Here is a 27861-nt window from a genome sequence, read left to right on the forward strand (position 1 = left end):
GAGGTCTCCGAAAACAATAACCTGTTTTCCTCCAAACAGTACTTCATAGTCGGTTTTTAGAACTTCATGCATTCTGAAGTGAATTAAAGTCAACACGAGGTTGGAAACCATGCTCATCTCATCTATTAGGAGCACTTTCATTTGTTTCAGAATTCTACGTACTTCAGTAGCAGCTTCTGGTGATAATTTGTAGCATTCTAATATGTTTTGGTGTTTTACTGCAAGGAGCAGTAGTCGGTGTAAAGTTACACCTCGTATGTTGTAGGCAGCTTAATCTGTGGGGGCTGTTAAAACAGCCAAAATGATGATGTTGTTTGTTAAGTTTTGTAGAAATGTAATGTTTTTTCCAGACCCAGCTTCACCAGTTGCATACAGGAGCAGAGGTTTATAATTTTTACAGCTACAAGTTTTTGTTTCAGGTTTAAAACAATGTTCAATTTCTTCAGTGACTTGTCGATAAATGGCGAGTTGCTCGTCATATAGCTGTGATTTTAACACTGACAAGTCTTCTTCTGGTTGTTTATATTGATACATGGTATTTTCTACTTCAATCATGGCTATTTCTGCTCGATTTAGAATGAGTGGTTCTACAAGTGGTTCTTGGCTTCCTGCAAGGGAATGTTGACTGCCTTCAGGGGTGTCTTTATCTAGTTGAGCTTCAATGTATTCCTCTTGATGGCGTTCATTGTCCAACATTTCTTTGTATTGTTTGAAATTGAAATTTTTTATACTGCTTTCATTTGCATTGAATGCAGTTTCAAATGAGTCATGGTTACCTAATAATTCTTTTCTCCACGGTTTAAAAAGTTTTAGTAGGGACATGTAATAAAATTTCATATGTTGTGGAGTTTTAAATGATAATTTCACGTGATTTATTAGGCTAGGTTTGGTAATTTTGAATGGGCTTCCTTCAAAAGTTAAGACTACATATTTGCCAGGTGTTATCTGCTTTGACATTTTTTTCATAGAAGTAGGTTTGCGCTATGTTGTACAGCCACATGTTTTCCAAAGCAGTACTTCCGTTTGGATACTATGTGTCGGGTATTTTTTTTTTTAAACGTCCTGGCTGTTGGGATCTTTTGTGGCTATTGTTTACATCTTTTGGTAGGATTTGAGCACTCTTTCTGGATGAGCTGGACCAAGGTTTAGCCAATGGATTCAGATTTGCCATATAGGGCTGTACCTGTTAAACGGTCTGCAGCTTTATAGCACCCACATTCTCTATGGGAGAGCATTTTCAACCCGAAGCTGCACAATGTGTGTGACAGTGTTTTATCAGATAATATGTCAGTCATCCCAGAGGTCTTTTCAGCTCCATTTTCTCAGCTTTAGTGGGATAGGCTTTGACATATCTTGCAACAGCAGTGGAATTGTCTGCGATGTATTTAAGGTCTATATTTGCATTCCATAAGAGGGCAATGATGGCATTGTAATCAATGAGATACTTGGATGTTTTGTCTCTTTTAATGTTAAATGTGTTTTTAGACAATTTGCCTTTTACAATGTGTCTAACAGAGGACCTTTTGTGCAAACAGGTCTAGGGAAGCCAAAGCAACATTTGGTATAGTATTTCCCTTTGTCTTTATATCTCCATCAGCAGTATTTGCCACACTTATGTTTTAGGGAGCATAAGATTTGTGTACATAGGTCAGTCATTATCTGTGGTTTCTGAAGGGATGTTGCAGGTTGTGTATTTTTCTATAAACTGTAAAACGGTGGCATCACTGTCATGGCCAAATTTCAGAGCATCTTTTATCCACAAAAGCATGTGGCTGTTTGGTGCTCCTCTAGAATGATATTCTTTGTTCCAAAAAAGTAGTGCTCTACTTCTCCGAGCAGAGGGGTGCTTTTATTACAGGTGAAGTGCAGCATGGCAATGAAGCAATGCTGAAAGTACTTTGACACATTGACAGGGTCAAGAGAACAGAGATCTCCTGGTGTTTGTATATCGATTCCTTCTTTGTTTTGGTTTGATATGGGTAGGAAGTCATGCAAGTCATCCCATGCATATTCTGCACAACTTAATGTAACAAACCATGTGGTTGGGCCTAGGTTCCTTAGCATAAAACGTATTGCCAAGAGATTTGTGATACTTGACTGCAAACCTTCATCTTTGTCTTTTATCTTTTGAAGCAGTTGGGTAGCTGACATGTTTAAAATATAGAAGCCTGTTTTTAACATGTGTGCAACTCCATAACAGAGTTGCTAGTTCACTTACAAACAGGAGGTGAAAAATGTATTCCAAGTTTTGTCTGAATCTGGGGGATTCAGAAAACATTCGTAAAGAGCAATATTCTGATGCACTAATTTGTGTGCGTCTTTCATCATATCTTGCTCCTTTTCCTGTAGGAAAAAGTAGAGGAAAAGAACATGCTTCAACACTTTCTCCCATATGCTCATTGGAGATCCTTTGGCTTGACACATTTGATATGTTTCTAATGCATCATCTATGGTGTCTTTGGAGTGCAGTGGGTGAATTGAATACTGCTCCAAAATGGTGGCTGCAGTAATAGGATCTACACATTCAAATTGGCCATTTGGTGGTGAATCCTCAATTAATTGGGTGGTTTCAGTTACGTTCTCCTTTATGTTTATATCTTTGTAGTATTCATATTTTTCTTTAAGATATTGGGCCTCATTACACAGTACTGGTAAGGGCACCGGTACCGGTAAACCCTTACCGCTTTAAGGTCCCTTTGCGGGACCTGACCTTAATGGCTGGTGTAGACCAGCCATTAAAGTTGGGACCCGCAAAGGGACCTTGGTGATAATTACGGTACCGCAATTTGCGGTACCGTAATTAGCTCCTTCCCCATTCCCATTGAGCCCTATGGGGCAAAAATGGGGAAAGCCCATGGAGAAAGGGGGAATTACCGCCCCACCAACCTTGGAATGGGGTGGTAAATCCCCTTTTCTCCATGGTGGTACCGGTATGGTACCGGCGGCAACCATGGTGCTAATAGCACCATGGTTTACCTCCTACCGTGTAATGAGGCCCATTGTAGGGCTTGTCTAACCTTGTTTTAGTTAATTCTTTTGTTGGTACACCATTAACTAGGATAATCAAAGATTGATCTATTGGCCGTTGTATTCCCAGAGTTTGTACATTTTCTTTAAGATCTACTGGAAAATATACTACTTTGCCACAAATGCCTTTTAGTAACTCAGAAGGCGGCAATTTGGCTGGTTTGAAGTTGAAGACGTATTATAGCTTGAAATCGGTGCACATTTTGGATTTTAATGTTCTCATACAAGTTAAGTTGTTGGAGAGCCTTTGGAAGAGGGAATATTTCTAAGTTATTAGTGACAGCACGTGCGGGCATTTGGTTATTGCAAAGCTTTGTATTGCAGTATGTGCAAACTATTGAGGGGTCAGTTATTTTGTATTTATTTTCTGTTAATTATAAAGCTAATTGGAATGATTGGGATTCCTCATTGTCCTCTATATTGTAGGCCATATCTATTTTTGTGTTCTTTTTATAAAAAGTTCTGTGACAACAGACACATAATTGGTCTGGTATTTCAGTAGATGTGTTTTGAAACTATGCTATTTCTTTTTTGTATACAAGTGTTAGGAAGTTGGTGTTTGTAAGGTTTTCCCTCATGTTTTTTAAAGTGATCTTCAGTTCCAAAATATTTATTTTGGATGTGCTGTATTTGTTGAGAGTTCTTTGGCTGTTCATTGTAGGAGTAAGTTATTTGGATGTTGCAGTTGTAAAGCAGGACTTGGCATAGTATAGTCTCTGCACAAGATTCTGTATCGTGGAATGGTGTGTTGCTAACATTTTGATGTGGTGGAAGGTGCTTTTGCAAGCAGTTTCATGCCTTGAAACACTTGTGTATAGGTGCCTTATAAATGCCATATCGCATCAGTTCCCGAAATGCAGGCTAATGAATGTCCTTGCAGTCCAGTGAAGTTGCGCACTCGAAAGGAGTCCATGGTTTATATAGTTTTTATTTGACTTTGTCTTTTAGTTTTACATACTGATTGAGGAATTGTTATAAAGATTTAAATGATTGTTGGTGTATGCTACACATTGAGCTGCATGTCCATTTGTACACTAGATGTATTGTTTGGGCGAAAGGAACAGTTGGTTGAAAGTTTGTTGGGGATGTTTTTTCTATAAGTGTTTCTTGTGCCATAATGGCATCTCCTACCATTTCATACCCTTGGATCATTACTGTGCATGGCTATTGTTTTTATTTGTTCTTGTTTATAAGCCTCTTCCTTGAAATATGGTTCTGTGTTGCTTGTGTGACTCCATTCACCTGCATAGAAGTTTGAAAGGTTGTCTATACTGCCCTTGCGCATGTTTACAAGTACTTTTTGTGATTTACTGATTAATTTGGTTCGTCGTTTCATGTTTAAAAGTAATATAAACAGCTCCTTTTAGCAGAAATGCGCTGTCAATTAGAGCTTCAAGGATTAGTCTTCTGCAGTCATTTTTAAGGGTAGAACATGACTTTTCAGCTGTTTTCCTAAGATTGTGAAGTACTCTACAGTGGAAAATTCCTTGTAAAATAAATATTTTTGAATTCTTTACTGGGGCTATGTTACCATTGTTAGATATAGCGTTAGGTTTATTCGTAGGTGTGTTTTTGTTTATACATTTTATTTAGTTTTTGAAAGAGGGGCTTTACTTTTTTTAGTGGTTGCTGGATTAGTTTTGTTGAGTGATGTTAGCAGTTTTGTTTGAATATTTTCTATACATTGTTTTAGAGGTGGATGACTATATGACTTGCTTTTATTCTTATCTGCTCTATATTTTCTTTGTTTTCTATGGAGTTGCTTTTTAGTAGGTTTTATGTTCTGTGTTGGAGAAAAAAAAGTGTGGGTTTGAAAGTTGTGGAATATATATTGATGTATTGTGAATTAGTATGTAATTGATGGTAGAGATGAATACAGGGCTGTGTGATTGTGTAATGGCATGATAGTTGTGGCTGGGAAGGTTGTAAGTAACTGTAGAGGTGTGAAGGGGATGGGGGAGTAAGAGTGGTGGCGTGAATGAATACATAGGGACATTATGATGTTTTGAGAGAGAATAGGAAGAGTGTGCATACTGAAATGTAATGAGTAAGAGTGAAATAAATGTTGATTTCAAAGGAATACTGTAGGCTGATATATTGCAAAAGTACATTGATACCTTAATAAAGAGATTATTAGTATAGTAATGTACTTACTTTGTAGGATGTGAAGAGTAGTCTTCTTCTGGTTGGTGTCTCCGGTAATTTTCTTTTTTCCTGTTATTATAAAAGAAAGTTAGTGGGTATATATGGTAATGGTGAAGTACTTTTAGTAAGAGCGGTTATTTATGAAGTTAGGAGGAGTTGTTGGGGAAATAGAGTTAATAAAAGTTGTGTTTTGGATAGTCAAGTGAAGTATATTGTTAGAACAATTGAAGTATGAGGAGTGCTGTTTGGGAGATTAGAAGGAAAGGGGAACAATGGGTGTAAGGAAAAGGTGTATGCGTAGGTTACTTTAATGCTGCTGAGTTTAATGAAAGAAGTGCAGTGTTTGTGGTGCAATGTATTTGTAATGTGTTGCCGTATTATTAACGAATAGGGAAACTGTGGCCTAGTGATAATGTAATGGTGGATTGTTGCAGCAGGGCTTGGTGACATAGTAGAGGTTGGAAAAGAAGAGTACTTTATATGTAAGGTGAAGTGTTGTATATAGATACTTTGGCAGTATATACATATTTGTAAGCAGGTTGAGAATGGCGACGGTGTAAGGGTTGTAATGAGTGAGGTTTGAAAGTGTGACATTAATATGGAATGAAAAATGGAAAAACACTGTAAAAAGGTTTGTTTTAGGAGCATTTTTATGAAAGATAAAAAATGCATATGAGCATTTACAGCAGCACTGTGTGTAACTGTCAAAAAAAAAAGTGGAGGTTAAAGAGTTGTAGAACATGTTTAAGGGGTACTGTGTGTGTGGAGGTTTAATATGTTGGCAGAGGATATACACTTACAAACAAGATCTGTTGCAATATGTAGGTGCTTATCAAGTCTTGTTTTTTGCTTTGCATTTTGGAGTTGTAGTTGCAGTTTTTTCATTTGAAAAGTTGTACTACAAGTCCCAGAATGTAGAGAAAGAAATAGGACTGGGTAAGCACCTGTAGATTGGAATGGGTCATGTTAGCAAGTATGCATGTACTGTCATCATAATTTACAAGTGTGCCGAAGGCCTAAGATGGTTAGTCTACGCAGGTGGTTAGAGTAATCAGTCTAAATCAAAGGTGGTTGGGGGCAGACAACCATGCTTTAGCTTGCCTTTTGAACGCAGGGAAGGATGGTTCCGCTCTGAGGGTGTTTGGTAGTGAATTCCAAAGTTTTGCTGCCATAACAGGGAAGCTGGTCCCCCCTGATCACTGCAGGTTGAAATGGGGTATAGATAGGCAATTGGACTGGGCACTTCTGAGGGGTCTGTTCGAGCTATGGATAGTAAATCTCTTGGCGAGGTAGCAAGGTGCTTGGTTGGCAATACATTTGTGCGCAAGAGCTACTCGTTAGGCGACGGATAACCAGCGGAGACTTTTTCTAGTGTCAGAGATGTGATGATTCCTGGGGATATTTAGTGCAGCTCTGATGGCAGTGTTCTGAATAATCTGTAACATATTGAGGTTCCCTTAGTTAGTGCCAAGATAGAGGGCGTTGCAATAATCAATTTTAGACATTACCAGGGTCCTAGCTAATGTAGTACAGTTGGCTGGAGCTAAGAATGGGCGGCAGGCTGTAATAAGCTTGCATGTGTAGGCTGCTGAAGACAATACTGCATTGGTTTGCCGAGAGAGCGCAAGAGAGAGGTAAATGCCTAGGGTTTTGGTGTCCTTTGTAACTTTGATTATGTTGCCATCAATGACGAAGGAGTTGAATGAAGAATCAAGTTGAATCTTTGCTGGGTGCCTAGGATGAGAATATCTGTCTTTTCATCTTTCAGACAGAGTTCATGTTTCACCATCCATGCTTGGATGAATTGGTAAATGGAGTTAATGGAGAGTGTGTCAGCTGTGTGATTGCCGGTGGTGGGTATGAGTATCTGGGTGTCATCCGCATAGTTAGTGTAGATGACACGCAGAGAATTCACAATATCGAAAAGTGGCTTCATAAACACATTGTAAAGTGTGGGTGAAACACACAATCTTTGAAGTACTCCATACGTGACAGAAGCCGGTTCGGCAGATGCAGACGGGGAGAAGACCCTCATGGACCTGTTGTTCAGAAAGGAGCTAATCCAGGCAGTGGGTCTTTCTGAGAAATGGGCTGTAGATTTGAGGTGTTGGCAGAGAATTTGGTGATTAACTAGGTCAAACACAGCAGAAAGGTCAAGTAGGAGTAGAAGGGCTAGTTTACCCTTGTCTTTAAGATCCTCAATCTGTGTCTTAAGATCAATTAAGGCAGTTTCAGTTCCATGATGCGGGCGGAACCCAGATTGTCTAAGTCCCAAGAGTCTGTTGGCTTCTAAGTAATATTGGATCTGCAGATAGGCCGCTCGATCAAGAATTTTTAGCAAGAATGGCACTGTAGTGATAGGCTTGTAGTTCGTAGGTATGTTAGCGTCCAGAGACGTTTTTCTTTTAGAAGTGGGATGACCCAGGCGTCCTTAAGGTTATCTGGGACAAACCCAGAACTGAATGAGGAGTTTATGAATGCAGTGATGAAAGGCGCTAGGTTATGAGAAGCCTGCTTAATAATAGTGGCAGGACAGGAGTCGCCTTGGCAATTCGAAGGTTTAAGGTTGTTGATTATGTTTGACTTCAGAGATAGTAAGAGGTGTGAAGTTAAATGGTTTCTGGGCGTGGTTGTTGATGTTTGTTCTGAACTGGTGAGAATTATTTTGTGGGTCCATTATCAGGCTGATTTTTTGTTAATTTTAGTTTGGAGAGTGGCTATTTTACCAAGGAGTGCCTTTTCTATATTGGCACACCAGGAACTGTCTTTGACAAAGGTGTCAGGAGGGGAGACCGGGAATTCCAGTTCTTTTAGTATTATGAATAACTCTTTGGTATTGGATTTAGCTTGTTCAATGCGCTTATTAGAAGTATCTTTTTTCACCTGAAGTATAGCGTCTTTGTAGTTCAAGGTGGCTAGTGCTGAGCTCGCTTTGTTCATTTCAGTGGGGTTGCTTTTCTAGCACGCTTCTAGATTACGTTTATCTTTGCGTAGGACTCTCAACTGAGGTGTAAACCAGGAGTTGAGGTGGGCCCGAGGTTTAGGTTTCCTTAGTTTAATAGGTGCGATTTGGTCTAGTGCTTTTAGTAGAGTCTGGTTAAACAAATCTACCATGACAGTTGGATCAGTGCAGATAGAGGCGTGTTCATAGAGGATAGGGAGGATAAGTGGCATTTTATGTCTCTCTGGTTTCTAGTAGAGATAGCAGGTGCGATGTCAGGTTCGGTACGGGTAATTTTGGCAGAGATACTAAATGTGATTAGGTGGTGGTCTGTCCAGACACATGGTTGGTTCGAATCCACATTCATTTCGCAGTTTAAACCAGTTATCCAGATGAGGATTCTGCCCTTGGAATGTGTTGGCTCTTTAATATATTGCGTAAAACCTATGCTGGTAGGCAAGTAATTGATGTTGTGTGCTGCAAAATCATAGAGGTCTTGTAGCTCCAGATTGAAACCACCTAGTTCGATTATTTGCGAATTGGATTTCGTGTTGGAGGCAAGAGTGCGAGATAAGTCTTTGGCAAATGTGGGGATAGATCCGGGGGGACAGTAGATTAGATTGAGCGTGGTCATCTGGCTAGGGGTGAGTGTTAATTTGACAGAGATTTCCGTTGATGAGATTTTCTGTATGTTAGCTATGCAGAGATTAATAGTACTTTTGTGAATGAATGCAGTACCACCTCCTTTGGTTTGATTAGTATTGCGATCGTTTCTAATGATGGTGCATCCTGTCAGGATAGCTAACGAAAGGAGCGGTCCTGAGGCCGCATGTAGCCATGTTTCTGTGATGGCGATAAAGTCGAGGTCTAGTGTAAGGATAAGGTCACTTATGCCAAGTGTATGTGCTGTAGGTGACCTGGCATTGATCAAAGCCCCCTTGATCGAGTATACGTACCACACAGTGCTGTTATAAATGCACATTTGCATTTTCAGTTTCATGGAAATGATTTTGAAAAGAAAGATTTTTAAATGTACAGCATTGTAAGTGTGCTGAATGATGCAATACATGGCATTTAGTAGAGTGGTTGCAAAAAAGAATATGTTAAGAAGCTTATTACAGAGTAAGTAGAAGTAACCCCGTTTATATATTTATGAAGGTGTTGAAAAAAAATACTTATAGGCCTACCTGTAGCATGTCTTGTTAGTAGTAGATATTGTTGCATCTGGAAATAGAAATCTTGGAGAGTTTCACAGTAGGATTTGGTGCAGTTGGCTGTGAGTAACAGGATATATGTACTCAGAGTTCAAGTGTACATCTGATGTGTTGAACTGAGATGGCATGGTTAGGAGTAGAGTTTTTGGATGCGATTGGTGGATGGATGTGTGACTTTGAAAGCAATGACGTAGTGTTACAAACATGAATGTGGAAAGGGTAGAAGGGCTGTCCCGGTGTTACGGTGTCCGCGGACACCGCAGTGACCCCTCAGACAGCACCTGCCACATCCCGGTCTTTAGACGATGTCTGGCATGAAAAGGGGACTGTGGGGATCAGCCAATCAGGTTTTTGGGGTATGGTGTTTAGGAAGAGTGGGTTGTAGGAGTTTTTGTTTGCAGGAGATGAGCACTGAAAATGGCAATGGCTGTGTGTTTGAGAAGTCCGAAAGTGTGAATTTTGGGGGATTCTTCAATTCAGTCACTGAAGGTGTATGCTGAAAATCACCCCTTTTAATTGTACGATGTTCGCGGATGGCACGTGCAACATCTGGGTCTTTCAAGGTTTCCTGGCATAGAAATGGGACTGCGGAGGCAGCAGACATCTGACGATTAGCCAATCAGGTTTCCCCGGTGTGGTGTAGAGGAATAGCAGGAGTTTTGGTAGTAGGAGTTGCGAGAGGACTGAAAATGGCCATTGCAATGTCTTTTAGAAGGCAGACTGTGTGGAATTTGTGGGTCCACTGGTTGAAGGTGTATGCCGAGCACTGTGGAATAGCCCAAAATCTGGGATTCTCTGAATAGGAAGTGTTGTGGTATGGAGTGCGAGACATGAAGTGTGGACTTCCTCCCATTTTGTGTAAATTTGGTCAAATTAAAACATCGGGACATTATCATTGTTCGTTGTGGATGGAACAATTTAGGGTATGTGACTTGAATTTCATTGCAGTTTGCAATGAAGGAGATATTCAGAAAGTTGAAGGAATTGTTCCCCAATTCAAGAATGATTTTTTTCTCGCATTGCTCACAGACAGATTTGGATGTGCTCGAGTTCATTTGGTCCGCAAATGGAGAAAGCCATGGCGCTACGTCAATAAGGCTGTGTGCGCATTTTTGGGAGATGTTGGCATGACGCTTTTCCATAATTAGAATATTAAATTTGACGGTGCCAACATTTTCAATGGAGTACATCTTACTTATGTGGGTAATGAGATCTTTCAGCAAAACATTCAGAATGCTTTGAAGCAGTGTTTGTAAATATACAAAGCTTTCTTCAGTAAGTGCAAAAAAAGTCACAATTTTCCAATGCAAAAACATTACAATGGGTTGATGCCACAGCTCCACACGTGGAATTCCTCGTTTGTCTGCAGACTACCGCACTGTCCACAGACTCTACAGGCTGTGTAACCTATTTTGTTTGTTCTTTTTTTCAACTGTTATTGGTGGCCCCTAAAGTAACACTTTTTTTGCGTTTGTTTTATTTTCAGGGAAGGGACATCAAATTACAGAGACAAAGGGCAGGTGGAGAGAGGAAGATGTTGGGTGGGCCATCAGGTAGGGGCAGTGTTTCTCATGCTCCTTGACCGTGGCCTTGAAAGCACTCTGAAACTGCTCCCCCCCTGCAGAGCGGTGTCTCGCAGTACATGCAAAGTACTGTGACCCTTGAATGGTAAGGGGCAACACTGTTTTGTATGGCCTGCGAGGCAGTCGCTGGGATCCTCTACACCACAGGAGTACCTCTTCTGGTGACCGGAGCATACGAAGATGGGGTAGAGGGCGTCAGCCTACTAATCCCTTCGAAAGGTACCACCTTTCTCACTGCCCCCTTGTGGTTCGACTTGGATCGACACCGCATGGAGGTGGTCCCGTAGGAGTACAGACCCGGGTTCCTGTGACAGAGTACAAGCTTGAACTCAGTGCATCGAACCTCGTTTGCCTGAGCCTTTGGTACACCTCCTATGGTGGTGAAAGGTTGCCATGCCCAGGACTCACGACGGGAGCTGGAGAGGGACTTCCTGTACCTCATCTTCTCTTATTCCTCTGTATCTCCTCGCCTGTTCCAGGCCTTCTAGGTGGTTGTGAGGGAGGGAGGTTGGGGAGAATAGATGGCCATAGGGAATGGCTTTGGCTCAAGTTATGAAATTTCTGCAGAGCAGGTGTTTCACAAATGCTCTCTCCTGGACAGCCAGACTGAATGAGGAAAAGTAATGGGTGGCTCCTTTCAGAGGGGCTATCTGCGGAACGCGCGACTGTCCACTGACTATCTAGCTACAAATAGGGCTTAAAAAGTTGCCAGATCAACTAAGACACGGTCTAAGAGCTCTGCAAGTGTAATGTTTCAGCTTGAAACACCCTAGATTGGCCAGAAATGCTGTCTTAAACTGTTTGGTGGTACAGACACGGTCTGCGAAAACTTCTGTCACACCGCAGTCACATAATGACGTCCAAGTTCGTCCAGGGGCACGACAGCTGTCCCCGGACACCAATAGGCTAGGTGACAATGTGCGCATGCCTGCCAGTGTTTGCAGAACAGGGGTGGTGTCCCCGGACTAATTAAAAGTGTGCCAAGCGAGAGCGCACATGTCCGGACAGGCGCCGTGTCCGGGGACTAATTAAAAGTGCGTTATGCAAAGACAGACACATGCGGACATCGTGCATGTCCGGGGACGCCTCCATTTCGAGTGCGGACAATTGCGCTGTCCGTGGACCCATTGTTGGGCTTCTTTTTTAAACAGTGATTGAACTATACCCACATTTATTTACAGTAAAAAACATGCATTCATTTAACAAAGATGGGGGAATCAGAATTGGAAACATATGGGAGATTTGGGGATTTCTATACAATGTTCATGAGGGGAGGGAGGGAGTTAGGTTTCATCATAGCGTCTTATTTAAATTGAGGGAATTTGATGGGGATGATTTGTTGGGAGAATGTGAGCAGGTACAATTAGGGCAGTGATCGTGTTGGAAGGAAATTATCATATCCCACCCTCTAGTCCCAGCCAAAGTGAATAAACCCCATCTCCATGGCACGTGTAAGAGCCCTACAACACATATAACTAGATGAATAACACCAGCCATGCCTCAGCTCCAAGACTCCATTTTGTATTGGGCCCTGACACCATTTTTTACTAGGCACAAAAACCGCCACTCTGATGACTGTAGCACTCGCATCCCCATTCTCACACAGAGGGACCCAGAGATCAGCACACCAGGCCAGCTCCGCACAAGCCTTTTTCCCACAGAAGTCCATCAGTTCCCTGTCCTTACAATGTTGCAAATACCTAGTATTGTTTTTCCAGAATGTGCTGTGCAAAGAGCATGAGACAGTACAAGGCCCCAGCACTATGCCCATCCATCTCCACTAAACTGCTGCTGCACCCCTGACCCCCACCCAGCCAGGCCAGAGCCCATCATATTCCTTCACCCCAACCCCTCAACTGTTCTCTTGCTGATAAACATCTGACCCCCCTGGCCTGGACCATTCCAGATTATCCACCACAGATCTAAAGCCTGCACAGCAGTATATCTTCCCAGTAGCAACACGCGTCTTTTCATATCAGGAGGCACCAGGGAAGGTAGACTGTAGATCAAACACCCAGGGGAAGTGCGGGAACTGCGGTATCAACGATGCCCTGAATGTGGGGGTCAGCATGCCTATATATTATTCTCTTTTCTCTCAGGCACCCCTATTCATATGATGTTCAGGTGCCTGATATGACTCGTGAGAAATGGGTCCCTGTTTAGTTTAGATTGAATGTTTCTGATGTGTGACTCGACGTTCACAGCGAGGATGAGCCCAGGTGACTCATGTGCACCAAGATCAACTGGGAAACAGCAGTCAATTAGCGCCTGGCATCCCCTATGGAGCAGGCTGTGCTATACATTAACACCAACCAGTGATGTGATTATCGACTCTATGTAATGTCGTCACTGATGATGGGTTTGGCCTTTTTAGTGTGCTGCCTGTACCATTTTGGCAGAGCGTTCTCGGGCAGTAGAGTTCTTTGCTGGTGTGTATATATATATATATATATATATATATATATATATATATATATATATATATATATATATATATATATATATTCAGTGAAAAAACGTTGTTAAAGGGACGTTATGGTTCCAAGTAAAATCGAAAAACCCCTGAAATTCGCCAGTTATGGTAAGCTAAGCAACCATAACTCGCGCCACCACCATGCACTGCTAAGACTAACACCCAGGACAAAGATGACATCACAAATGTCATTGATGACATCACTGATGACATCACGTCTGGCTCCCCCTTTTTTCCTTTACTGACATATCTAGGCCACATGGTTTTCTTCAGTAACAGTCAGGAATTAAAAGTGGAAAAGGTAGTATATTTGTAGACTTATCCTTCAAGTATGTTCTTACAATAATTCCCTTAGGGTCCAGTCATATCATATAAAACCTATACATAGGGGAAGAGACAAGCATGAAAGACAGCAATCCTTTCTGTGCATTAAAATTATCAGCACTTTCTGATAGTTGTTTTTTTATTACTGTACTTTCCCTGTATATGCACCTATTTTTATATCTTGTATTCACACTACTTTCCTTAGGGCCCAGTCACATCATGCGATATATATACATAGGATAAGTAGCAGCTTTGAAACAGAGCGATCATTTCTCTGCATAAAGGTAATCAGTTAGGTTATGAACACTTTTTGCTACTACTGCTGTTTTTTTCTTCAATTTCCTTGTATATACTCATATTTGTATGTGGTGTTGTCTCTGGGTTTTGTCTATAATAATGCAATTATGTAGTAAGTGGGTTTTATTATCTACTTATCACAGGTTTCACAGCATGCAAAAGTCTAATAAGAAAACAGTTATTTCACTATTCAACATGGCAAGCTTATGAATATTGAACCTCCATCATGTATGCTGCACACAATGCCTATTTTTCTACATGAGCACCTTAGTATACTGGATGGACTAATTAGCCCTTGATATTTATTCCAATGATCCTTGACACTTTTTTTAATTAACATAATAGCAGAAAAAGTCAAAACTCTAGGCGTCTATCTTCAGGCATCCTTGGGAGCAGAAGCCCACACTGCCTACCTCAAAAGGAATTGTCGCTATTACTTGAAACTATTGAAAAAAATCAGACCCTTACTGAGCCCACAAAATAGTGTGACAATAGCAAGAGCCACAATTCTCTCCCGGTTAGATTATGGAAACTCTTTACTCCTTGGCGCAAGCAACAAATGCTTAAAACAATGCCAAGTGGTGCAGAACAACATTGTCAGAATAATCACTAATACATCCAAGAGAGATCATATCACAAAAGATAGAAAGGACCTACATTGGCTTGCGATCGAGGATCGCATCACATTCAAAGCCATTACCCTAGTACACCGATGCTTATATGGAAAAGCACCAACTTACCTAAAAAAGCAATTTGTGTGGTATGAATCACATTGCAACTTGAGGTCCAATAAATCTGGCCTCCTGCGAGTTTTCCCTACCAAAAAAGCTAAAGGATTAGGTAGGGCTTTCACGACCAAGGCAATCCTCACATGGAATAAACTCCCCCCGGGGCTGAGATTGGAAGCTAATCATCTAATCTTCAGAAAGCAACTCAAGACATTTCTCTTTAAATAAAATTCCTATTCCTGCCAGCCAGTTAGCTCATTTATGTTCCAATGTCTGCTACATGTGATTTTGACTGTCCCGTCTTTATACTCCAGTCTGTCTCTTTGTGAAGCGCTCTGATGCCTGCGGGCTGCAGCGCTATATAAACATATAAATAAAATAAATAATAAATAAATAAGAAACCCTTGTACAGACTTTTCATGAAAGGTAAATGCACATGTGATGTCATCAGTGATGTCATCAATGACATTTGTGATGTCATCTTTGATGTCCTGGGTGTTAGTCTTAGCAGTGCACGGTGGTGGCACGAGTTATGGTTGCTTAGCTTACCACAACTGGCGAATTTCAGGGGTTTTCCGGTTTTACTTGGAACCATAACGTCCCTTTAACAAAGCTTTTTTTACCAAATCCGATAGGTTTTTAGTAGCGCAATTTAACCATAACGTCCCTTTAACAAAGTTTTTCTACTGAATTTCATAGTTTTTTAGTAGGACAACTTAACAATAATAACTGACTTTATGTACATGTAACATGGAACATACTGTACCCTTTCTACTGAATTTGACTGTCCATGGACATGTTCGGACAACAGTACCACCACCTAAAAACTCTGGGGGGGTATGTGTAATTGTTATATCATAACATAGGACCATTTAACAAATTCACAAAGCAGCACACATACAAAGTATATGTAGTAATACATATGTGTAGTACTCTGGAGTGGCTAGAGGAGCATTTCCCACGAGAGGAAATGTCAGAAGATAGTGCACCTAATGGTACACACTTTACTATATAAACCAATTAATAAATATTATTTTGCATACATTTAACAAACTTTTTTTGTATAGACCATACAAAAATAGAAACTACTGCAGAAAAAGAAGCGGGGGATAACACTCTGGAACACAAACGAAAAAATGGACCAACTTATGGCAACGTTTACCAATTTAAAAAACTTAGTTTTAAGTGATCTTCCACAAACAACAAGATACCATTGTCCCACCTGTACTTGGCCCCCCTCACCATATCCCACTCATTTAACCCCAAACCCTCTCCATGGACCAAAACGTTTCGATGACATTTCCATCCCTTCTTCACCTGATCCCAATTATGTTGAAATCTCTAATTCTCCTGTTTTTGTTTCAGTTTCTGCCCCACCTTCTCAGTCATAAATTGTTAATATATGTCAAATAAAGTTACCTTTTTTATATTATGTTGTAATTAGTTTCAGTTCTTTTTGTTAAAACCAATTTAGGTGTCCACGGACAGCACGGTTGTTCGGAAATGATCGTAAATAGACGAAAATGTAAGTGTCCTGAGGACACTATATCTTTCCGTAATGTTCTCATGCAAGTTGAAACTGTTCAAAGAACACTCGTAGTGTCCTGAAATGTTCGTAAATAAACTAAAATGGAGGTGTGCTTAAGAACACTATGCCTGTTCGTAGTGTTCGCTAGCAAGCTGAAACTGTTCTAAGAACACTCGTGGTGTCCTGAATTGTTCGTAAATAAACTAAAATGGAGGTGTGCTGGGGACGCTATATCTGTCCGTATTGTTCGCAAGTAAGTTAAACTGTGCTAAGAACAAACGGCTGTCTGCAACTGTTCGTTTTACGTGCAACGCACTTTAATTAGTTCAGGACCCGAACACTGTCCGTAGAACATCAACGCGCATGCGCAAAAGCAATGTCCGTACATTGGGTGTCCTGCGGACGGCCGCTTCCTTAGCGAACATGCTCACGAAGCAATCATGTGACCGCGCCCACGCTGATCGCGTGTTCTAAATGCGGACACTGTTTGTGTCCCCGAACAGTTTAAAAGTACATTTCCAAGCAATCCACAATATCTCTCATTAAAAACTCACCATACCACAAATCCCACATACTAATCCTAAGTTTCCACATAGTTTTTGTTACTTTTTGAACCTTTTTTGGTGTTCGAGCTGTCTTGCGGACGGCGCGCATGTCCGCGAACCGCGTACAAGCACCCCTATAAAAGACCACACCCTAGAGCTCATTGTGTTTCTGGCTATTCCACAGAGCACACTGCATTTTGCTGCATACTTTGCAGATTTTAAGATTTCCATCTCCAAGCCGATGTCATCCATGGCTGCACTATTGCCACCTGGTGCTATATCTGCCTCAGCACCACCCCCTCCCCCTCCACCACCACCATCTCCCCAAGGGCCTGAAGAGGGGAACAGGAGTGAGGATACAGAGGAGGAAGAAGAGGATGACGAGAATGAGGTAGAGGAAATCCCTACTACCCGCCCTCGGCGTGATTCTTGGGTGTGGCGGTTGTTTACCATTCATGGGAATGGTCCTAAGGCTCGTGCGAACCATGTCACCTGCAATAACTCATTCGCGGGAGGCATGGTTCGTACAGCTTTGGGACCACTACCATGAAGCGACACCTCAACTCATTCCACACTGGGGCCATTCGCCAGGTTGTACCTTGCGAAGAGCGTAGTAGGTTGATTGCCTCTACTTCATCCTCCGTTTCTGATCCTGTCACCACAAGGAACACCTCTGTGGGACAGCGTCTTCCTCAAGCTGCCTCACAGGCCATACAGAATTCTGATGACCCTTACCTTTCGAGGGTCACAGTTGTATGTATGTACTGTGACACAGTACTGTGCAGTGGGGGAGCGACTTCGAAGTGCTTTTGAGACTATCGTCTCACATCACGAGAAGACCTGCTCACTACCCAAATAAAACCCACTCTACATCTTCCTTTCTCAGCTCAGCCTTTCTTATACCTGTGGTTGGTGTCCCCCCACTTTACCCTCCTTTCCCCTCTTCTCCTAGTGTGTCATGTATAAAACACCAAATAAAAAAATACAAAATAACAAAAATCAAAAAAAATAAGGCTCTTTTCAGAACTGCCTTTCACAGTTAAAAAATAGAAGTGAAGATAAATAAAGCTGGGCCCTTTGTATTTCTTGAAAGTCCGCGGACAGTTCGCGAACATAAAAAAAAATTGGGGTACTACCCTATTGTAACCATTGCATTTTTCTCTGGGAGGAAGTGGTGGCTCTGAAAAGAGCCTTTGAGAGGTGTTTGTATGTCAAAAATTATAAATACTTACCACCTACTTCAAAATGGATGCTGTATTTCTAAAAAAGGTGGCAATGCATTTTGTACATTTTCAGAAAAATCTGATTGCCAGCATAAATAAGATTGACTCCATCTCTGCGAAAAATGTATGTACTACGAAACATAATATTTTCATTGTGAAAAGAGGACATGTCGAAATCTCTTAGGAAGGCACAAACAGCCTTATTAACATTACGCCTTCCTTTCTCCATTTGTGGACCACATGAGAAAGAACAAAGCCACATTTGTCTCTGCGCAATCCGTGAAAAAATTACTTTGGAGTTTGGAAACATGTCCATGATCTTCTGAAGTCCTTCTTTCATTGCAAAGAAATTCCAGACACATGTTCTAAACTGTTCCCTCCACAATGAATTACAATTATGTCAGGATGTTCCTCTATCTTCAAAGTTGCACAGAGAGGTAGCAAGTCCACCCACTTCATTCCACGCACTCCATGCCAGTGCACTTCCACATGTGCGAATCCAAGATCTATAGATACTCCACAGCTTTCTGCATGCACCTTCAACCAATATATCCACGAGTCTCCCAAAATCCACACAATCTGTTTTTTGAAACACTCAGCAATAGCTATCTGTTCTTCTCTCAGCAAAAAGAATATCTGAGAAAACCTCTCATAGCACAACACACTCACTAAACTTTACTGACCAATCCCTTGCTACATTCAATCTCATTTGCATGCCTCCCCACACCAAATTCCCCGGATGTAATACGCGGTGTCCTAGAACTACCGCCATGTCCGCGAACATATCGTAACATGGACAGCCCTTCTACCATTTCCACTTCACTCTCTGTGCCATTCCCTCATTGGATGTAGCTAAGAAATCACATGACCATCCACCAATCAAATCCAAGACCTCTACATGTAACTACATCATCATAGATCAGCACTGCAAATGTACGGTGAATCTCTCGGAGTACAAGTCTCATAGCATTGGCAAGCACGATCTACGAGAAATACTATACAAGTCTCCAAGATTTCTACTTGCAGCTTCGTCCATATCCATATGCATGAACACAAACTACAGGTATGTATATTTTCTATACAGTACATGAACACATTTTGTAACCGACCTTTACCTTGTATAATCTGTAAAATGAATCTACGATCATTTTTTCATGGTCCTAAAATGAGCTGACTTACAAACCTTTATACCGTTTAATTTCTTCACACACACGCAAATAATGTTAAACTATCATTTTTTAAATAAAATATATAGACTACATATAATCAAACAAAATTACATGCACACTCTATGATCAAATCTCAAACAATAATATTTGTACAAACACATAATTGGTTTTAATTTTTTAAATTTATATAATTACTTACATTTATATAGGACAAGCAGGCTATGACATTGACTCACTATTACGTGGAAAAGCAGGCTATGACATTGACTCACTATTACGTGGAAAAGCTTAGTTACAGGAATGGTGGTATACAGTGGTACATTATGAATTTCACAAGCCATAGTAAAGATGTTTTCTTTCCTACGGTTAGTCATAAGATAGTTTTAATGGTTTTGAGGAAGGCGCTGAGCATTTCAATTTAAAAAATCTATGTCTAAATTAAAAACAGTGCTATATACAAACCAAATTACTAATTCCTTTCGTTTACAATTGCAGTGAAGATCAATCTCCTGAAAAGAAGCAGCCAAATTTTAAGTACAAAGAACAACTAAGAAGCAAACTGCTCATTTTAGAAAAAAAGTAAGTATTATGTTACCATAATATTTGAATTATTACTCAAACACACTGTAAGGTTAATTCATGCTATTTCTGTGCCTAAAAATAGAGATTCTGCACCATTCTGACCAAAAATCCCCCCCGTCTTAAACAGTGATTTACTGGCAGAATGGCCCACAAATTCCTATTTTTCGACACACAAATTACCCAACTCAGCCGCTAGATTTTGATGTTGTAGAACAAAACTGTTTTAATTGTATAGCTTTAGATATACTATTTATACTTCTCCACACCACTGGCTTACTTTTTTCTGTCATTTGAACCCCAGTTTAGTAACACATTAATTCAAGAATACCCATCCCTAGTGGTTGTACTTCCCAATGCACAATCACACACCATTACATACATCTTTATCATCTTACTCAAACAATCATGCACACAACACACATGCATTGCAGAACACCCCAAGCCATACCTTCTGTATTTTTTTCAACCTAAAAGAATGCCTACCAAAAAGCAACTCCGTAGAAAGGAACGCAGAAGTAGAGCAAATGAAAAGAAAAATCTTCAACATAAACATACATCTATAGCAGAATTTGTAAAAAAAAGTTGAAACAGCTAATACAGTCATGTAGTGAAACAGAAGAAGTTTCTAGTACATAAACTTTGCCTCCTCTATCAAAAAGTAAAACAACCCAAAAAACAATTAACAGACATTCAACTATCACTACAAATAAAACTTTGTCTATAAATCTTGATATAGTACAAAGTAAGCATACCAAGAAAATTATTTTAGCCAAAATGTTCCATCACAAAGTCCTTCAAAATCTTATAAAAACAGGAGAGAAACCAGGTTCAACATTTCAAACCTATCGTAGGAAAGTAATCTTAGAAGCCTTGATAGACAGTGCAAATCTTCTCAAAAGAAAGTTATTTTAGTGTTAAACAGAATGAAACCATTAACAAAACTAATAACTAAATTACAAAAAAAAAGACTTCTCAATAAATGAAATGTCAACAGAAATAACTTCTTAAATATCTGGAGGTGAATGGAGGTCACACTACAAGCACAGAACCATACTTTAATGAAGAAGCGTAGAAACAAAAGCAAACAAATACAATTGCCATACATAGCAGTGGTCGAGGTTATGAAAAAGTTAATACCATAATGGAAAAAGAAGTACTCCTTAGAAAAATATGCCCTCAAAACGTAGATTTACCCCTCCATTCAACTGAATCAGAACATCTAGTGTACAAATGGCCATGCACATCAATGTGTAACATTCCCAAAAAAAAATGTCAAACGCCAATTCCTCAATCAATATGTGAAAAGCAAAGACTAAATCAAAATTAAACTACTGCAAAATATGGATGCTTGTCCAGTATGCAAGTACACAGGACTACAAGGACATTCATTGGCCTGCATTACAGGACCTACTTGCAAAACAACATTCCATGATATCAAAAGGATATTAACACATCATGCAAGTATAAGAAATCTAGTTTATAAACTGTACTATGCTAAAAGTCCTGCTTTAGCACTACCCAATTTAAATAACATTCTTCTACATGGTACAGCAAAAGACCTACTAGAAGAAATCGACTATATCCAGACAAAATATTTTGGAAGTGAAACCCACTTACAAGATAAATTAGCTGTAAACCAACTTCGTAACAATTCTGCACATGGCAACCTTTCACTACACACATACAAAAAAGAAATACTGAAATTTGAAAGTACTTCAGCTGAAGTACCAAACCACGTGTGTGTATGTTGCCGCAGAACGTTTTATAAAAGTAACACAAAAGCTGTAGACCTATCATACAAAATAGAAGGTAATGAAGATTCTAAATGGTTTGAATTAGCTCTCTACCTTATAGCAGAAAACAAATACGAAATAACTGACCCCATAATACTTTGCAGTTACTGCACTACAAAACTTGACGACAACCAAACTCCTTCACGTGCTATCACAAATAACTTGGCATTATATCCACTACCAAAACCCCTTCAACAACTTAATTTATATGAGAGCATCATAATTCAAACAGTGCACCCATTTCAAGCAACAACACGCCTTAAACCAAAAACCGCAAAATTACCTCCCTCTGAATTAGTGAAAGGTATTCGTGGAAAAGTAGTGTATTTACCATTAGATCTAAAAGAAAATGTGCACACTCTAGGAGTGTACCGTCCAATGCAACAATCTTTAATTATCTTGGTAAATGGAGTACCTACAAAAGACAAAAAAAAAATGGCAACAACTGGTAGATTTACATAATGTTAGAGAAGCCCTGCAATATCTTAAAGAGAATAATGAATATTACAAAGAAATATTGAAGAAAACGTGAAAGATACAACTGAAATAATTCAAGAGACAAGAAGCTGGTCAATTTGAGCTCCTAGATCCTGCTACAATATCAAACACTTTAGACCATTATACAATTCATCCATTGCACTCTAATGACACCATAGAAGATGCACTGGAAACGTACCGAATGCGTCAAACAAAAGGATAACAAATCAGCATATGGGACAAAAGTATAGAAGCACGTGCTTTTCCTCTACTCTTTCCGACTGGCAAAGGAGGAAGATACGATGATAGACCTATTCAAATATCAGCATCAGAATATCGCTCATTACGAATGTATTCTGAAGATCCACATTTTGTCGAAATCTGGGAATACATATTCCACCTACTCTTTGAAAGTGAACTGGCAACTTTATGTTACGAAATCAGGATCACACTTTCAAAATATGACAGCTACACAATTATTACAAAAAGTTCAACAATAAGATGAGGTTTTACAAGCAAATCTTACAAATCTATTAGCAAATATGCGTGGTACTAAAGAGTACTGGTTTCGACGTCATGGAGATGTACGTTGTATGATCAGAAACCTTGGCCCACCCACTTGGTTTGTTACATTAAGTTGTCAGAATATGAATGGGAAGATTTACATGCTTTCCTACGCATATCAAACGAAAACAAAATAAACATAGATATACTAACACCTGGAGAACTTTGTTCTCAGGATCCTGTTAATGTTTCAAGATATTTTCACCATTGCTTCATTGCTATGCTACATTTTATTTGTAATAAAACTGTTCCTCCCCTTGGAGAAGTGCAACACTTCTTTTGGAGAAAAGAATACCAAGCCAGAGGAGCACCACATGTCCACATGCTTTTATGGATTAAAGATGCTCCTAAATTTGGTCAAGACAGTAATGCCACTGTTTTACAGTTTATTGAAAAATATGTCACTTGTGAAATTCCATAAGAATCCACAAATAGTGATCTTCATGCAAAAATTTTACAATTCCAAGATACAAATGTGGCAAATACTGTTGTCGCAAATACAAAAACAAAGGGAAATACTACACCAAATGCCGATTGGGTTTCCCTAGACCAGTTACAAATACAGGTCAAGTGAACAACCTCATGTGTTCAGTTAGACATAGTGTTAAAAGGTAAGTCACCTAAAAATACATATTGCATAAAAAGAAACAAAGAAGAAAAATATATCAATGATTACAATGCAATCATTGCCCACTTATGGAATGCAAATATAGATGTGCAGTACATTGCAGACAATTCTACTGCAGTTGCACGATATGTCACAGCATACTTAACCAAATCAGAAAAGACAGAGCTCCAAGACCTCTGGAATGACCTGTCATCAGATAAAACAGTGTCTCAGAAATTACACAGCTTGGGCATAAAAATGCTGTCCCATAGAGAATGTGGATCCTATGAAGCAGCTGATCAATTAACTGGTACTGCATTGTATGGTAAATCTGAAAATATAGTATGGCTAAGTCTTGGTCCAACTAAATCTAGGAAAAGAGTTCTAAAATCATACGAAGATATAGAAACAATAGCCAAACATGATCCCAACAGCCAAGACATTTTAAAAAACAATTTATTGGACACATACTACCCAAACAGGAGTACCACTTTGGAAACCATGTGTCTATACCACATAGCCCAAAACTACAGATACAAAAATAATATAAAACCTGATGAACAAAACCGTAAATACAAAGTGACAAACTTTGAAGGCAGCTTAGTAAAACTCAAACCAAATTTAATTAATCATATCAAATTGTCATTAAAGACTCCTCAACATAAAGAAGTATATTACATGTCCCTGCTACAACTCTTTAAACCATGGAGAAAATAAGACATACTAGATAACTATGACTCATATGAAAATGCTTTCAAAGCAAATGAAAGCAGTATAACTGATGCAAACTTTGCACAGTACAAAACAACGTTGCACAATGAACAGCAACACGAAGAAGAACTCCAGGCCCAACTAGATAAGGACACTCCTGACAGTAGTCAACCTTCTGTCACAGGAAGCCAAGAACCACTGGGACACCCACTAATAACGAATGAGGCAGAATTAGCTATGATAGAAGTAGAAAACACCATGTGTCAGTATGAAGATAAAGAAGACTTAACTATACTACAATCAAAGCTAAACAATGAGCAACGTAGCATTTTCCAAGAAGTAACAAAAGAAATTGCACATGGTGTACAACATGAAAACAAAGAATGCACCTGTCAAAATTACAAACCTATACTATTGTAGGTCAGTGGTGAAGCTGGTTCTGGCAAAACATTCCTAATCAAAATCATCAGTAAGTTCCTTCAACAATTGACAAACAACAAACTGTCAGCTGTTGTCACTGCCCCCACAGGTTTAGCTGCCTACAACATAGGTTGTGTCACTTTACACCGATTACTACTCCTGCCAGTAGAACATCAAAACAAATTAGATTACAAACTTTCTGCAGAAGCTGCAATGGAACTACGCAGAGAATTGAAACAAATAAAAATGCTACTAATAGATGAAGTGAGCATGGTGTCCAACCTAATGTTGGCTTTGATTCACCTCAGATTACAAGAAGTACTCAAAACAAACTATGAAGAGCTCTTTGCAGGAAAACACATTATTATTTTCGGAGATCTTCTTCAATTGACACCAGTAAAAGGTGAGCCTATTTTTAAAACATTAGGACACAAACTCTGCCGTAAAACTGTTGGCAGCATTGGAAATGTCAACCTTTGGCAACATTTCCAATACAGAGAATTAACAGAAAACATGCGCCAATCTGCAGATCTGACTTATGCCAACATCTTAAAAAGTATCAGAGTTGGTATACTTTCTAAAGAAGCAGAAGCAATATTGAAAAGCCAGCACATTCATGCACTTTATGGTGATAATTGATGTGCTACAGATGTTATGGAACAATTAGTCCACAAAAATGTCAATTGTATGGCCTTAATGCCAACTCTTGCAATCTGTTTCAAATTCAATGAAATAATGTTAAGCAAAGACAAGCAACCTATAATGGGAAGCGCCACAAACAAACTAGATGTACATGGAATGACACTATAATACAACAGTAGTACCAGGAGAACGAGAGAAACCGAAGAAGGATGGCAGAAGGATGTAAGGATCAAATAATTATTTTCTTTTTATTTAAATTTGTATAAAAAACACATAGAACCTTTTAAGCAATTCTTAAAAAACATTTTACTAATCATGCATTCATACATTCACTCACTGATTGAATATCTAAAAAATATAAATGTGCTAAGATGTTACAAGAAATACAATTCATTTCATTAATACAATTCTTTTCCATTATACTATTAATGGTTCCAAACGGCCTATCATTGTTGATAACAGTTAATTCCAGACAAAATAGCGACTATTGGTGCCCAAAAGTATCGATCTTCTTTACAAAAAAGGCTTCCCAGTTGGTAAATAGTTTCGACTTGACAGATTATGTATGTTTTCATCAGGATTGGATGAACATTAACATTCTAAAAGCAAACAATCGAAACATTATTTTAAAATACATACTGCTGTCAACCTTCTGCCAGTTTACCTCTCTAACAATATAAAACAGATATTAGCGGACAGAACAAATCTATCTCTAAGTCCACCTGGAAATCCCTTTATCCACGGTCATAAACATAACTAAATGTTTAAAACTAAGCCTAATGCAGCCAATTTAGAAGAAACCACAACCAGCCAAATCAGCCTAGTTTCATATACCCATCAAAGCCCTAATTTCGTTATGGGCTCCAGGGTTCAAAAGGAGTAAAATTACTCCCATGTTCCTAATCATCAGCACTTACCCTTTGTGCTAAACAGCCTACTCTATTCACACCCCCCTCGCCTGCACTAAGACATGCTTCAGAAAACAGTTTGAAGTGGAGTCATACCTGCAAACCCCATTTGGTTCGCCTAGTGGCTTGTGTTCCAGTAGCCTCTGGTGTGTGTCTAAACCACCCACAGGAAAAAAATCTAAGACAAAGACAGGGAATAACATCAGTGTCTTCAATATCAGTAACAGACAATGCTGACTACCCATATTAGTCTCTCTAAGCGGAACATAGACGTATAGACAATATATACCTTCGTTCCACAAATTTGTCTCCCAAGTTGACCCATTCCTAGTTAGGGTCAGGGGAAAAAAAATTCAATTTTGTGGTCCTCTCTCCCTACGCCGCCGCTTACTGGAATGACACTACCCATGTGTGACCAAGCCACAACAAGACTAAATAGTTTAGAAAAATCAATCTCAAACACAGCAGGCTTGGAAAAGATATTAAAATTATCCTTAAATTGCAGAGTAATGCTGAAACGTAACCTTGACGTGGACCAAGGACTAGTTAATGGAGCACTGGGTACAGTTGTTGGCTTTCAAACATACCCACGTGACAACAAAATTCAGTTTGTCAATATTCTCTTTGACAAACTTTCAGAAGTAAAAAGAATAGGATGCTCAACAGCCCGTTTCCTTCTCTTCAAAGACATGTATGTACGCAGAGAACAATTTTCTCTAACTCTTGCATGCGCAGTCACCATTCATAAATCACAATCGCAAGGTCTTACCCTAGACAAAGCAATGATAGACATTGGTAACAGTCTTTAAAGAAGGCATGAGCTACGTAGCACTATCACGCTTACGTACACTTGACGGTCTATTTCTAATCAACTTTGATGCAAGTAAAATAAATGCTGATATTCCTTGCATTTTAGAATACAATAGACTTCGTTCACTATACACTCCCCATCTAAACACATTCTGTTCCACAAAAAGTAAAACATTATAAAAGAAAAATAAATCAAACAGAAAAGCAACAGGATGTCACTGCAAATCCTCCAAAGAGAGTAAAAGAAAGTAATAGTGCCACAAGCAAAAAAGAATCAATTAGGGAAAGTAAACAAGGTACTTCTTCAAAGAAGGAAGACAAACTCCAAAAACAGCAGTCAGATACAGAACTACCTGGTCCATTTAAACTCTCAAATATAGTTGGTGTAAGTTGCTACGCAAATGTAGCAATGAATATTCTATTTCAATTACCACCAATTGTTGACAACATTTACTTACACAGTACAGACCCATTGTATTTGCAAATGTTAGTGCTTCACAGAAAAGCAGCAAACAATCCTGACAACATGTATAGTGTTTATGGAATAAGACAACAATTGGACTAGTGTACTGGAATGGTAAAATTCACTATAAACTCACAGAAAGATCCACAAGAATTTCTAATGTACTTACTATTAGTACTGGAAAACAAAAACATACCTATAAATGAAATCTTCCAGATTTCATACATGTGGAAACATACATGCACTCTCTGCAACAATGTGACACAAGAACAAATCCCCAATGAACGCTTTGTGTATATATGAATACCTAATTGTGAATCCGTCCCATTTCAGCAACTTGTACAAAATGCAAACCATGGTAGATTATGTTCGACCTGCAATTCAGATAATCGCTCTACGTTAGTAATACAAACACATAGTAAATAGGTAATACTAATGCTTCTACGTTACAATGCAGATGGTAACAAAAACAACTGCAAGCTGACTGGATTCACACATGGCCAAATATCACTTGGTAGGAAAACCTTCACAACAATAGGTATATCTACCACGCAGGATCCACAACCAATTCAGGGCACTACACTGCATATATAAAAAAGAAATGTGGATGGTTTGAATGTAATGATAGTACCATTACTCTAAAGCAGAGATTACCAGCAAATCTTACACTTATTTAATGTTCTTAAA

Source organism: Ambystoma mexicanum, chromosome 6q, assembly GCF_040938575.1.
Source record: "Ambystoma mexicanum isolate Mex_15411 chromosome 6q, UKY_AmexF1_1, whole genome shotgun sequence".
Classification (NCBI taxonomy): Eukaryota; Metazoa; Chordata; class Amphibia; order Caudata; family Ambystomatidae; genus Ambystoma; species Ambystoma mexicanum.